Below are 14,315 nucleotides of genomic sequence, written 5' to 3'. Positions count from 1 at the left end.
TTTATATAATTAATTAAATTAAGCTTGATTAAGGTAATTAGGGTTTTGATTAGTATGTTTTTTACATTAATATTTTAGTTTATATTCATCTTTTAATCAATAAATGAATATGAAAAATATTTAATTAAGAAATAATATTTAAGAAATTAAGGTTAATTAAGTGGAGTTTTTGGGAGAATTAAGGGATTAAAATCAAGGATACTTTTAGGGTTGAATAACTTAATTAGGGATAAATAATCGGGATAAGGGATAATTTATGTTTTACTTGGAATAAAAAACATATACATGTTATTAATAATGATCTATTTTCTTAAATAAATTAATCGGTATATTTTTGCAAGCAATCAATGAGTTAAAATCAATCTAACACACCTCAAATCATAAGTCCTCCGTCTTTGTGCATTAAGGAATTTTTCAAAAATCAAATACTTCTTCGTCCCTAATGCATTGAGAATAAAAACAACAAACACACAAATATTTTTTACAAGAACTACGGTACTCTGATCTTTCATCTAACGTGATGGTACGTAGGCATAGAGTTGTAAACTCTAGCAAGTACAATAATCAAAAATATTTTTAGGTCCCCTTTTATTAATTAATCAATGTCCTTTTCTCAATAATAAAATATTTTGTAACAAAATAAATAACTAATCAATAATAGGTAATGAAAACAAACATCTTTAGACACACACTAACCCTAGAATTATAGGAGGATCACATTGAATACAATGGAAGTGAGGGGTGCCTCGTATCTTTCTCTCACTTAACCGACTTCCGAACTTAGTCTCTTACTCTTCACCATTAGTTTTTATCATCATTTCTCTGTTCCTTAGGAACATATCAAGGATGATGACGACTTTGTAATTTTTCCAACTGCGACACTTTGATTCTTGCTTTTTACTTGATTTTTTGACATAAATTTGTTGTTGCACTTAGTGTGTTTCTTATCCTTTATTCCTTTTTTTCAAAATAGCTTTAAATGTGAATTTCCAAAAAATCGGTATTCTTGTGCATCCCACTGTAAACGAATAATTTTTGAAAATTTTAGTTATTATTTATTGATTTTTAAGCATGTCATTGTATTCATAATATCGAGTAGATGAATTTTAATTATTCATTTGTACGATTTCATAAAAATTTAAGATACATGTTAATCAAAAGAATTAATGATGTGTTTTTTCACATTTTCCATTACAAGTTAAGGTAACTTCTACTACATCAACAAAGTGGAGGAAGAGTATCATCTAGGGTCCACGTGGCCCCACCACCCTTTCTTTTTTATTTAAATTTTATTAAGTTTTTTATTAAAACTCTTTCATATTTTTTAGAATTTATTAATTAAATTTATTTTAATTAATTAATTTTGTTAATTAATTTAATTAATTGGTTAAATTTATTTTAATTGATTAATTTTATTAATTGACTTTTTAATTAAAATGACTAATTATTTAAATTTACTTTAATTGATTAATTTTGTTAAATGATTTTTTAATTAACTTAATTAATTGATTAAATTTCATTTTACTTGATTAATTTTTTTAATTGATTTTTTATTAACTTGATTAATTGATTTATTTTATTTTAATTTATTAATTAAATAACTTGACCACATATCAAAAATCAAATTATATACTTGATAAACATCAAGTGGCTTTCAAAAATATCGCACTACTTCACCATCAGCTCAAAACATTTTCACTTCCAAAATCAAATCGTTATTCAAAACTAACGTGAATTCATTCCTTAATCGACATCAAGTCTTGTTCAAATTACGAACCAAACACTTGATCAACATCAAGTCATTTTCTCATATTCAATCGAATCATTTTCCGCAAATGCAAATAAACCCCTTGGTCAACACCATGTTTCTTTTCAAAATATTTTCGCAAATAAAATTAGTTGAAAATGGGAATGGGGAATATACATCCGTCTGCTCCTCGAATAAGTTAGTGATTGGCGCGCGACATATTGCTCGAACTTTCGTCTTTCGAATAAAATACTATAATCGAACATCGATGAAAAAGGAATGGGAGGCGCACGCCTCGGTGCTCCTCGAGTAAGCAAGTGGGAGGTACACGTCGCTGCTGCGAATACTCGTCTTCCACCAATAACTTTTAAAATCTCAAACTTGGATGAAAAAGGAATGGGAGGCAAACACCTCGCTGCTCCTCGAATAAGTGAGTGGATAGCACACGCCACATTGCTTGAACTTTTGCCATCTGTCTAAAAACATATTCAACCAATCAAACATAATTTTTCTCACCCTCATGCGATCGAAAACCTTTTCATAAAAGAACATTGTTTTATCCATTCTACCGCGATACAAACAGATGTTTAAGCCCCTCATTGCAAGCACAAGCGGTATTTTACCGCTAGAATGCGACCTACACATTTGTTCACTAAAATCAATCAACCAACACTCATTTGCTACCAAGAACTAAATAGCTTTGAGTTCTCCATCGCACATGGAGATATGTAGGAGCGAGATTCAACGTCTCGTCAAGCACTATAGCAAAAAACCTAAAAAATATCTTTTGTCTTGCACAGAACTACGTCACTTTGAATTCCTCATCGTACTTAAGGATATGTAGGAGCAAGACCCGCAATCTTGTCAAACATCCTAATAAAAACATTTTGTGACCTTCTTTTATTTCCCTTTTCAATCTTTTACCACTCGAAGAAAGCAAATAACATTCGGTAACATTCAATCGCAAGTTTAACTAAAAGATTCCCGTTGAGTACAACGGATATGAGGGTGGCTAATACTTTCCCCTCACATAATCGACTCTCGAACCCGAATTATATTCTAACAAACATCTTCTTTTTCTTTTAAGGGTTTTATCGATATTTTCTCTTTCCTTCTTTTTGGAATAAATAAAGTTCGATGACGAATTTGTTCGGTCCATTTCTGCGAGTGCGCAAACGCCCCACGAAGGATCGTTTTTCAAGACGCGACACTAAGCTATGTGTTATTGTGTCCAAAAGTGCATGGATTCCTAAGGTAAACTAAAACCTCGCAAGGGAAACGCCAGTTCTCGAAATACCCCCATTATTTACTGGTAAAAACACTTCGCTTTCTGCCGAAGGTCTCGTGCCTGAGAAACTATGTATTGTTATATTTGCAAAAGGCCTTTCCTAGGGCGATGCCCTGGAACCACCCCTAGGAGATGACAATGACATAAGGTCGCCCGAAGGGACGTATCCCCCCGCCCTTAAGTCTTCTTCGTCCATGGAAGAAAAAATATGGATAAGACGTGTCTCGGATAAAGAGAAAGTCAGAGTTGTTACTGACTTACGTCTACCTTGAAAATAGGGATTTAATTGTCCACCATTTGACTAAGTGGGGCGGTGGCCTTTTCCGAGAAAACCCTAGATCCTAGAGACCCCTATAAATACATTATCCCTCAAGGGAAAAACGGGACTCTAGGTGATACACACTTTCTACTACTCGAAGAGCACCACACTCGTTACCATCGTAACATATACGACTAACTTAACCACCCGCTTGCAACCTAGCAGCGCCGACCACCAACATGGTCTTTCACCTCACATGAGTTTATCCCTTAAACAACCTTAAGAACCACCGCACATGACTTCTCGGTGCCGTGAACATGCCTCACTACCCAAACCTGTTATATACGTACGAAGGTATCTGAGTCTTCCTGCCCTTACAAGGGAACACGCACATCATGTACTTTTTGACCAATATAAATAACATAACAATTTGTAAATACATATATATTTTCGTAACTTATACAAGCATTTCCCTATTAATTTTTGACATAAAATTATGATATAACTCACTTACGAATGAATTGCATGTGAATAGAATGTGTCCGAAAGTATATTTCTATATTTCAAAAGTAATTTTGATTTTTCATTAGGAAGTTGCCGCAATCCTTAGAGTGTGAAAAATAATCCTAAATCTAATTGTATTTTAGTCTATTGGTCCAAAATCTAAGTCCAATCCCGTAAAGCCCAAAATTTGAATATCCTTCACTTCACCTAATACAATTTAATTGCATCTCAGTTAATTAACACACGATCCAACTAAAAAACTAAAGAAACAAAATTCAGCACGCACCAATGTTATAATATGATCCTTTTCTTTTCTAGTTATTTCTAAATTTTCATAATATTAGATTTCAATAAGATGCCAAAACAATCAATGTGTCAAACAATTTAAAAATGTTTCATTTATACATTCCTTTTACACTTTCGCAACATCTAATTAATCAGAAGATATTAAAGTATGATTAATTCAGTTGATTAAATATTAGTCTAATTCATATTAAAAACATATAATTAATTCTTGATTGAATTAATAAAATTAATTATATTGACTATTAAAAATCAAATTTATAATTATTTTGAATATCCAGAATTTCTCACGATTTGTTTCTTACAAATATTTTATTTTTATTATGTTGTTCAACTATGATTTCAATTTCATGATGAAAAGTATAAAAATAAAAATAAATAAATAAAAAATAACAGTCGTCCGATTTTTTTAAAATAACCATGTTTTTCAAAAATAATATAAAGTAAACATTGTTTTAAAATATTTATCAATATAATCATTTTTCCAAAAACAATTAATAAATACGTCATTTGCATTGTCGTATAAAATAAACTATTGGACATACGTGCCACATGCATTAGCGCATGTATGTCCATATCGTCACCTAGAGTGGCACATGCATGTCCTATGTGCCAAATGCTATGGCGCACGCATAGTCCATCCAATGGAGGCGCCAATGCATGTGGCTACTACTCCTGCACTCATTCTACAAATACAACATGATCATCCCATAAATTTTCACACATCTTCTTACTATCTCCTTTCATTTTTCTTCATTCTCCTTCCATTTTACTTTATTGTCGTTGTTACGAAACATAAATAAAGTAGGCACATATAGTTGAGGTTCAGCTATTTTGTCCCACTTATATAGTTTGTTGTGTAAAAATACCAAAAAAAATACTTGTATGTTTTATTCTTGCACCTATTTGCTACAAACATGTGGTTGATCAAGAATGTTGTCACTCGCCCCAGTCAACGAGAAGCCATTCACACTCCCCTACACAACAAAGTAAGTTTATCTTAAATCTTCTAATTTGTTAGACTTTATGAAACAATTGACTGTAACTAATATATTTTCAATTTTTTCGATCTAGGTGGTCAGCTTAGGGGATGAACTACAATAGGTGTCTCAAACACGATGTAGTAGTCTATTGCAATATTTTAGACCACAATGTTTTATGTAGTTTGGAATGTTATGAACATGTTGGTACTTCTAAATACTTGATTAATATATGTGTTAGTTTACGTGGATGACCTCGAGTGGATTTTTTTTTAAATAACCAATTTTTTCAAATTAATTTTGAAAATAATCATTATTTCAAAAATATTTACCAATATAACCACTTTTTAAAAAAGTAACAAAGTCGTCATTTGCATTGACGCATCCGATGAAACTATTGTACATAGGCGTCATTGTCATTGGCGCATGCATGTATTATGCGCCACATGCAATGGCGCATGCATAGTCCACTCAGTGGAGGCACCAATGCATGTGGCTACTGCTCCTGCACTCCATCTATAAATACAACATAATCCTCCCATAATTTTTCATACATCTTCTTACTATCTCCTTCCATTTTTCTTTAAAATGTCTTCATATACATATATGTGTCCTTATATTCACAAGAGAAATGTCAATTTAATTTTTTCAATAGTGCAGCCTCCAATGATGATCCGACTTTGGAATATAGATATGTTCTAAAATCTTAACAGGACCTTGAACCGTTGGTTAGATAGAAAAATTATAGAGGGTGAAAAGATCAGAAGAATTCAATGACTTGATACCACGTTCAACCAAAATGGAGAAGTTCATTTCTGGGTGAATGTTAAAACTGACAGAGACGTTCACATGATGATGTATACTTCTCACAAAATTGTTTTGATGGTTGTAATCTCATAGTTATGTTGTTTATTTGTTGTATTTGTTTGTGATGTTATTTTATTGTTTGTTTGTGTTGTTGTTTAATTATTGTTTAATTGTTGTTTAAATTATTGTTTAATTGTTGTTTTCAAGTTATTGTAACTGAATCTTATGATATTTATGAAATGGATGTTGTTTTTAATATAAAGCAAAAGGGTTACAATTAAAATTATGTTGCTGTGCTTGGTCCAACACTGGGACAATTTGTACGATTATGACCGGGCTGGCGACATGCACTACATAATCTAACCATTTTGTTTGTCGTATCCATTTCGGTTCAAATACGGGTGTTATTTGGGCGTCCCTTTTTCTTTCTTCGTATTATTTCATTGTGCCGGAGTATGTCCCCTTGATATGCAAGCCAATAATCCTCTTTTGCTACCACCGAACAGCTAATTTTGTAAACATTGCATAGGTTTATGACTTTGTAAACGGCGGATAGTAAGTTGGAAGGATCCTGTAGAACCTTTGAATATGCCGCTATGACATGGGAGCAGGGCATACGAAAGGCTTGGTGCTTTTCGTGGTCGCACCAACCTCTATCTAGTTCCACTCGATATTGTCCCATCGGCATGCCTTCATTGTAATCCATTACTCAGCAACATTGTACCAACCTTTAGTATGGTCAAACACTGTGACCACACGTGTGTTCGCTTTGACAACTTCTTCTTTGGTAATTTTTTATTTCCTGAAAGGGCTGGTAATACGGTAAATATTATGTATTTACCGTTGTTATGAAACATAAATAAAGTAGGCACATATAGTTGGGGTTCAGCTGTTTTGTCCCATCTTTATAGTTCGTTGTGTAAAAATGCCAAAAAAAATACTTATATGTTTTATTCTTGTGCCTATTTGCTACAAGCATGAGGTTGGTCAAGAATGTCGTCACTCGCCCCGGTCAATGAGAAGCCATTCACATTCCCCTACGCAACAAACTAAGTTTATCTTAAAATGTTCTAATTTGTTAGACTTTATACGACAACTTATTGTAACTAATATACTTTCAATCTTTTCGATCTAGGTGGTTAGTTCAGGGGATGAACAACAACAGGTGTCCCAAACACGCTGTAATAGTCTATCGCTGTAATATTCCATATCTCCTTAAATGCTCAATTAGTTGTTAGTTGAGATCAATTGAGTTCCTATGTACTCTACCTTTTATCAGTTGGAACAATTAGAGCTCCTATGTGCTTTAAATATTGTCAGTTGTGACCAATAGAGTAACCAGTGAACTCTAAAGAGATTAATTATTAATAAAAGAGACACACTAATATTAATAAGTACAAGAGAGGGCATTTTGGTAACATTAATAATTGATCAATTGGTACTAGAAGACAAAATATCAATTGAGATATTTTGTATTAATACCTAATATTATAATATATATCAATTATATGTTATATATATTTGTGAGGTATAGAAAGAAAGAAGGAAAGTAATAGATAATAAGAAGTAGGAAGAGATAAGAATGAAGAGAGAGTTATCAGAAAGAGAAAGAAAGGAAGGGAAAGAAGAAAGAGGAAAAGAGAAAGAGGAAGGATGAAGAAGGAAAAAGCTCATGAAGATCATGATCATCACCATCAATCATCTCATTTTCATAATCTTTTTCATCATGCTCATCAATCTAAGGTGAGTCCCTAGATAGTTGTAGCTTGGGGGAAAGAACTTCATGGAAGTGGGATTAGGTTTTGTGAACTTGTTGGTGTTCATGCTTCTATGTCTCATACCATGATTCCTACATGCTTTTGTGTGAGCTATGTTGTGTTGTTGTATTGGAACCATGATATTGTGTTTGATTGGTGTTAATTGTTGTAGGATAGTGATTAAAATTCATGAATATATGCTAGAAAATATGAAGACATGAATGGGTATAAGTTAGGATGGTTTAGGGATGTTAAATATGGAAGAAAAAGTGTTTAGAAGAGGTATTTTTGGAAATTCTGCAGGTGTCAATCGATTGGTTGCAGAACCAATCGATTGGTTCATGACTATGTGAAGAAAAAGATGAACTTTACTGATGTCAATCGATTAGCTACAGTGCCTAATCGATTGGTCCTGACAATTTTGTGAAAAATACTTTACAGAAACGTCATGCAATCGATTGGCTCCTAATGCAATCGATTGGTTCAGTCTTGTTTTGCCTAAAACCACTTCTTCCATGTTTCTAAACCATCTTGGATGTATTATAACTTATACCATGATGTGTATGCATTAGATTAATATTAATCGATCTATTTATATAAGTTTGTGTGTGTTTTAACCTAGAATTTCGACTAGGTTAGAATGATGGATTAATGAGTTTGATAGTTGACGCATCCTGCGAAAAATCAACCGGCGGGACTCAAATAAAAACACAACACAGAGCCGCCATTGCGCGTTATTTATCCCAAGATAGGGAAAGGAAACGCTCAGAGAAACCTGGAAAGGAAATGGTCTTGCGACCAAAGAGAAAGGGTAAGGGAGTCGGTTACGCAAGGGGAAGGTATTAGCACCCCTCACGTCCGTCGTACTCGACGGGATCCACGTTCTAAAATAAAGAATAGGTTGCTAAACATCACACACACACACAGGGAACGCAGGTGGGATTAAGAGAAGGGAGCTCGATAGGACATCGCATCCTATGCCTACATATCTCGTCTGGAACGAGAATCAGAGCCACTGTAGTTCGGCTTACGCACGCCAAACAACACAAAACGCACAAACAGATGGCAAACATGGAGCCCGACAACCACTAGATGGAATTACGTCAGCATCCGAACCAAAACACGCACAAAACGGCAAACGTGGAGCCCGACTGCCAATCACTGGACTTACGTCGGCATCCGAACCAAAACACATGCCAGAAGATAACAAGCACACGCAAAAAGAAAAAAAGGTTGCCCGGAGTGGTCTCGCACGACCACCTGCCTACATACCTCGTCTGGAACAAGGATCAGGGCGATGTAGTTCCCCCTCAAGGGACTGAATTACTAGCCAGAAACCAGGGGAAGACACACTACCAGGGAGCTGGACTCGAGCCTAGTGTTGTCATGCATCGTTACCCTAAGTTCAGTTTTCTATCCTACTTGCATAAGCAAACTACTCCTATCCAGGAAAGAAGCAAGCATACAAGCATACAAAATAATTCAAGCATACATCAAATGAGAACAAGCATCTCAAACAGATATCCACATAGCACGCACTATAACCAAACAAGTGGGCTCACACAATAGGTTTGACTGCCTCAGCAAGTCATCTGTACGGGCTGTGTTTGCTCTTAACCTTGCCATTACGAGGCTAAGGTGAAGCAGATGAAAGGTGAAGTGAGGATCAGACCTCACAGCTCTTATCCCTGACCAGGGAGAGCTTCTGACAAATGAGCATGGGTCCAGAATGGGGGAACCCTTCTATACTCAGAGACTCTGACACAATGTGCACTGCACAAGATCTTGGGCTTGTGATCTCAATGCTACAACCATGTAATGGGAGCAAGGAGAAGACTCAACTGAATAGTGGGGGATAGATTGCATATCCCTACCTTCCACCAATTGCCTTGATTAAGGACTTTACCTGCTTAGGCACAATTTTAAACAATCACAACCATTGCCTCTTAAGGAGGACTTCAGACAGTTTGCCCGGTCAAATAACAGACCGGGTCTCCAGACTACATGAAGTTAGGAAGTTATACCTCAATGCAAGTTGCTTAAGAAAAGCAAAGCAAAAGTTCACAAGGAACTGAGCAACTAAAAGTACCTGGAAACAGTCAAACACAGTTAGTACTCAGACAGACAAAAATAAACAGCAAATATTAATCAGTCAGACTATACAAACTAATGCACAACAAAGGCAAGCTATGAGCTCAAGCCCAAACTTCACAACCTACAAAACAAAGTTATGTTAGTGTACAAACATCAAACAACATCAATTGAATTGACTTGGATCATTCTCCATAAGCATTGCACCTTTTCATCCTGAAAACTCAATCAAATGTTAGAAACTAGACCACTAGGCCAAGCCTAGGGTCCAAAGGTGACAAAAATGTCTAAACAGCAAGGGATCTCTAACCAAAGTCAAATTAATGTCAAACAAAAGCCAACACAATTAGTCCCATTTCCATATCATTCATCATGTTCATTTTATGCACAAAACAATCCAAACTAGTTCAAATGGAACACCAAACATCCAAACAGAACTATTGCATTCAATTCCATATCAAAACAATTCCAAAAATCCTCAAATAACTTACACCTAAACAGGACATAATCAAGGTATGGCATGTCAAATTTTAGCTTAATTGGGCAAAGGGAACCATGTCAATGAAAATCAACAAAAACAGACACAATTATATGAGCCAAATCACAACATCAACACATGCATTCACTTCAAAAATTCATGAGTCCATGTAAACAATAAAGAAATGAATGGGACCAAAACAGGGATGTCATACAATGTGTCTATTATCATCATACCAAATTTCATGATCATTCAATACCATATGAGCATTTCACATTAAATCTACCAACATGTGTCACATGAACTTGCATAATCAACCACCAGAGATGAAAAATAGCAATCAAATTGAAAATGCAATGGAAAAATCCAGAAAAATACACATAGCATCTTAACATGTTAATGAACATCCATGCAAAATTTCATTCCATTCTAACAAGTCTAGGTCATTCAAAGAAATCCAGCAAGTTGACATAATGAGGTGTGACACAAATTGTCACACCTAGGTTCCAAAATTCACAACTCAAACACCAGGAATCCAAAATTCATGAAATTTACATGTAAATAACCATCAACCAGTCTACAATTATCACAAAAATTTTCAAGAATTTATTTCACAGCATGAGGATTTCACAATCTAAATGGCAAAATGTATCAAAAATGCACACATGTTAATCAACCCTAGGTCAAACTAAATTCTCTCCAAGCACAACTTCAATCAATAGGTCAACAAAATTCTACAGGGAATTAGGAAGTCATAGAAAAAATCCTCACATTTTTCTGATTTTTAATTAATTTTTTATGAATTTTCTAAGCTTTTTATGATTTTTAACAATTTTTATGAATTATTTGATTTCATTAATGGCACAATGGTAAATAACTTGCGCGGGAGCGGGAAACATCTTATTTGAAAATTTAAACAGAAATGTGGATCAAACAGGTTTTATTTCCAGAACTTCATCTTCTTCAACCCAGGCACACCAAGAACACGTGAATTTCAAACCATCACCAAAATGAGCAAATGAACATCCGTTGGAATCGTCTTAACACGTAGATCTCAAATATGACAATAATTTGACCTAATTGTTCCTATATTCTTCGAATCGATGAGGTTAGGGTTTACATTCATACTTTCAAATCAAGATTTCATCCTCTACAGTTATCCATAATCAAAACTAAAAGCATCACGACGCTCTACATTCAACGCACTATACAATGCACATAACAATTGAACAAACCGTGACATTCGAAAAAATGAATACCTGGCAATGGCAGTGCTGTTCTTGACGAGCTTTGCGCGTGTTAGCCTCAAACAGATGGAGTAGTAGCTTGTGGAAGGTGAGTAGAGTGCTCGAATCCAATTGATGTTGCTCCTAGTGCTCGAATTCTCCAAATGCCATTGATGTTGCAAACTTGAACAGTCACGATTGGTGGTGCAATTGATGATGAGATGCAAAAACAGATGTAGAAGATGATGATGCAAGATCAACACAACAAGAAATTCGAGAATTGATCAAGAATTCAAAGAGTTTTGGTCAATTGAAGTGTTATGTGGTTCTTGAGAATTTGGAGGGAATTTGAGATCTGATTTTGGGATTGGTGCATTCTGTTATGATTAGATGATGATTATGAATATATATGATTGCTTAATCACCACTTAACCATGTTTAATTAACCAAATGGAATGATTAGTGAAATTGGTTAATTTCAAGTAAGGGCAAAATTGGAACTTCCCATGCCAGCTCATTGCCAGCTCATACACCTTCTAAACACCTGTCATGAGCTATTGCCACTTGTTGCATGCTCATTGGAGGTGTATTTCTCATTTTCACTATGTGATGGCTTATGTGTTCATTTTCAAGTTCATTTCAAAAGCCATTTTCCAAACCATGAAGCCTTAGCATGTTATGATGATTCCAACAACTTTCAAATACCATTTGTGAAGTGTTGCAAAAATCCCCACTCAAAAATTCCAATTATTTCACAAGTTGGACAATTTTGCCCCTGGTTCATTTAACTGTCCAGTTGAAATTTGACTTTTTGCATTGACCACTTTTGGGAAAATCCAATTATGCACCATGAAAGTACATGTCAAATGGAGTTTGTGCATATAAAGAACTCCCAATTTGGATGCTCCATGTGGAAATTATGGCCTCCTGATTATGGGTCATTTCTGAAATTCACTGAGCCATAATTTTCCAACCATACATGGGATTTTCAAGTTCTTGGACATTTTGGAAAGGTGAGAACAAGATCTACAACTTTCATGTTGAACAAATTTTCATTTGAAGCTTCCTTGGACATTTTATTTTGAGGTCAAAACTTTCCATTTTTGGAAACTTCCATTACAAGTCACTTTCTATTTTTGGCAATTTTTGTCCTGACTTGATTTTCTCCATTCTTAAGCTTTGACATGTCAAATAACACTTGTTCCAACATGAATGAAGTGTATCCAACTCATTTCCACCTCCAAATCATCAGATCATGTACAGTTGACCACAATTGACTTTTTCATCTGATAGATTAATCTGGCAATGCATAGATCAAATTAAGCCCCAATCTCCAACTGAAATGGCTCAAGGGTGAAACCCTAGCCTCAATAAGCACAATATAATCATAGAATGAACCCCATAACCATCACAAACCCCCTCTCCTGACCATGCCCTGATTGGCCCAATGCAACTGATTAGGGTTGACCAGTGGTCAAAACCCTAATCTCAAGGAATCTGCCTCCAACACTTGATTCTTCTAATGATAACAAGCCATGATGATGATGATGTATCATTGCAATCAAGATGAAGACCAATATCCTTTGAGAATCATGAAACCCTAATTCATAGCCCAATCCTCAGATGGCCAATGATCAATCAAATAAAACCCTAGCTTGCACTTGACCTCCTCATCTTCTGATCAAGACTTGAGAGAATGGCTTGCACAATGTAACCACATGATATGCAATATGCAATGCCTAATGACCTAAAAATGATATGTAAATATGTTAAGCTAGTCCCAAGAGAGGAGGGCAAATTTTGAGGTGTTACAGTTGCCCCTATTCAATCCACTGTGAACCTGTCGATATGAATAGCCTCGGCTTTCAGATGATCAAGATGAAGAGTGATTGAATACCAAGAACAGACGAACAATTTGCACTCTGATGGGATAATAATTAACAATGCCCGTCAGAATCGGCGAAGAACACAATCTCAAAGAAAATCCGTCTGGTACGGAAAAACTCAGCTTGAACCCCAAAACATAAACGTCGACCTGGATACCAAAATAAATGGTAACGCAGGGATAACCATGGCCTGAACACCACTCATCCGCTCGGGATTATTATTCCTTTCTTTTTTCATTTTCTTGAACCCCGAAATTTTCTCTTCTTTTTTTTCATTTTCTTGGCCTGAACACCACTTTGGTCTGAACACCTCTTCGGTCTGGATACCACTTCGGTCTGGATACCACTTCGGTCTGGATACCACTTCGGTCTGGATACCACTTCGGTCTGGATACCGGGAAACTGGCCGGATTGCCGCAAGCTGCATCGATCTAATCATCGTGAGCTTCTTCGATCTGGAAATCGGAACTGGCCGGAGTGCCACAAATTCTTCGTCCTGACTGTTGAGAACCTCTTCGATCTGGAAATCGGAAACTGGCCGGATTGCCACAAGTTCTTCGTCCTGACTGTTGAGAACCTCTTCGATCTGGAAATCGGAAACTGGCCGGATTGCCGCAAGTTCTTCGTCCTGACTGTTGAGAACCTCTTCGATCTGGAAATCGGAAACTGGCCGGATTGCCACAAGTTCTTCGTCCTGACTATTGAGAACCTCTTCGATCTGGAAATCGGAAACTGGCCGGAATGCCACAAGTTCTTCGTCCTGACTGTTGAGAACCTCTTCGATCTGGAAATCGGAAACTGGCCGGAATGCCACAAGTTCTTCGTCCTGACTGTTGAGAACTTCTTCGATCTGGAAATCGGAAACTGGCCGGAGTGCCACAAGTTCTTTGACCTGACTGTTGAGAACCTCTTCGATCTGGAAATCGGAAACTGGCCGGATTGCCGCAAGTTCTTCGTCCTGATGGTTGAGAACCTCTTCGATCTGGAAA

This window comes from Lathyrus oleraceus, chromosome 2 (genome assembly GCF_024323335.1).
Source record: "Lathyrus oleraceus cultivar Zhongwan6 chromosome 2, CAAS_Psat_ZW6_1.0, whole genome shotgun sequence".
NCBI classification, from domain to species: Eukaryota; Viridiplantae; Streptophyta; class Magnoliopsida; order Fabales; family Fabaceae; genus Lathyrus; species Lathyrus oleraceus.
Note: the sequence above shows the minus strand (reverse complement) of the source record.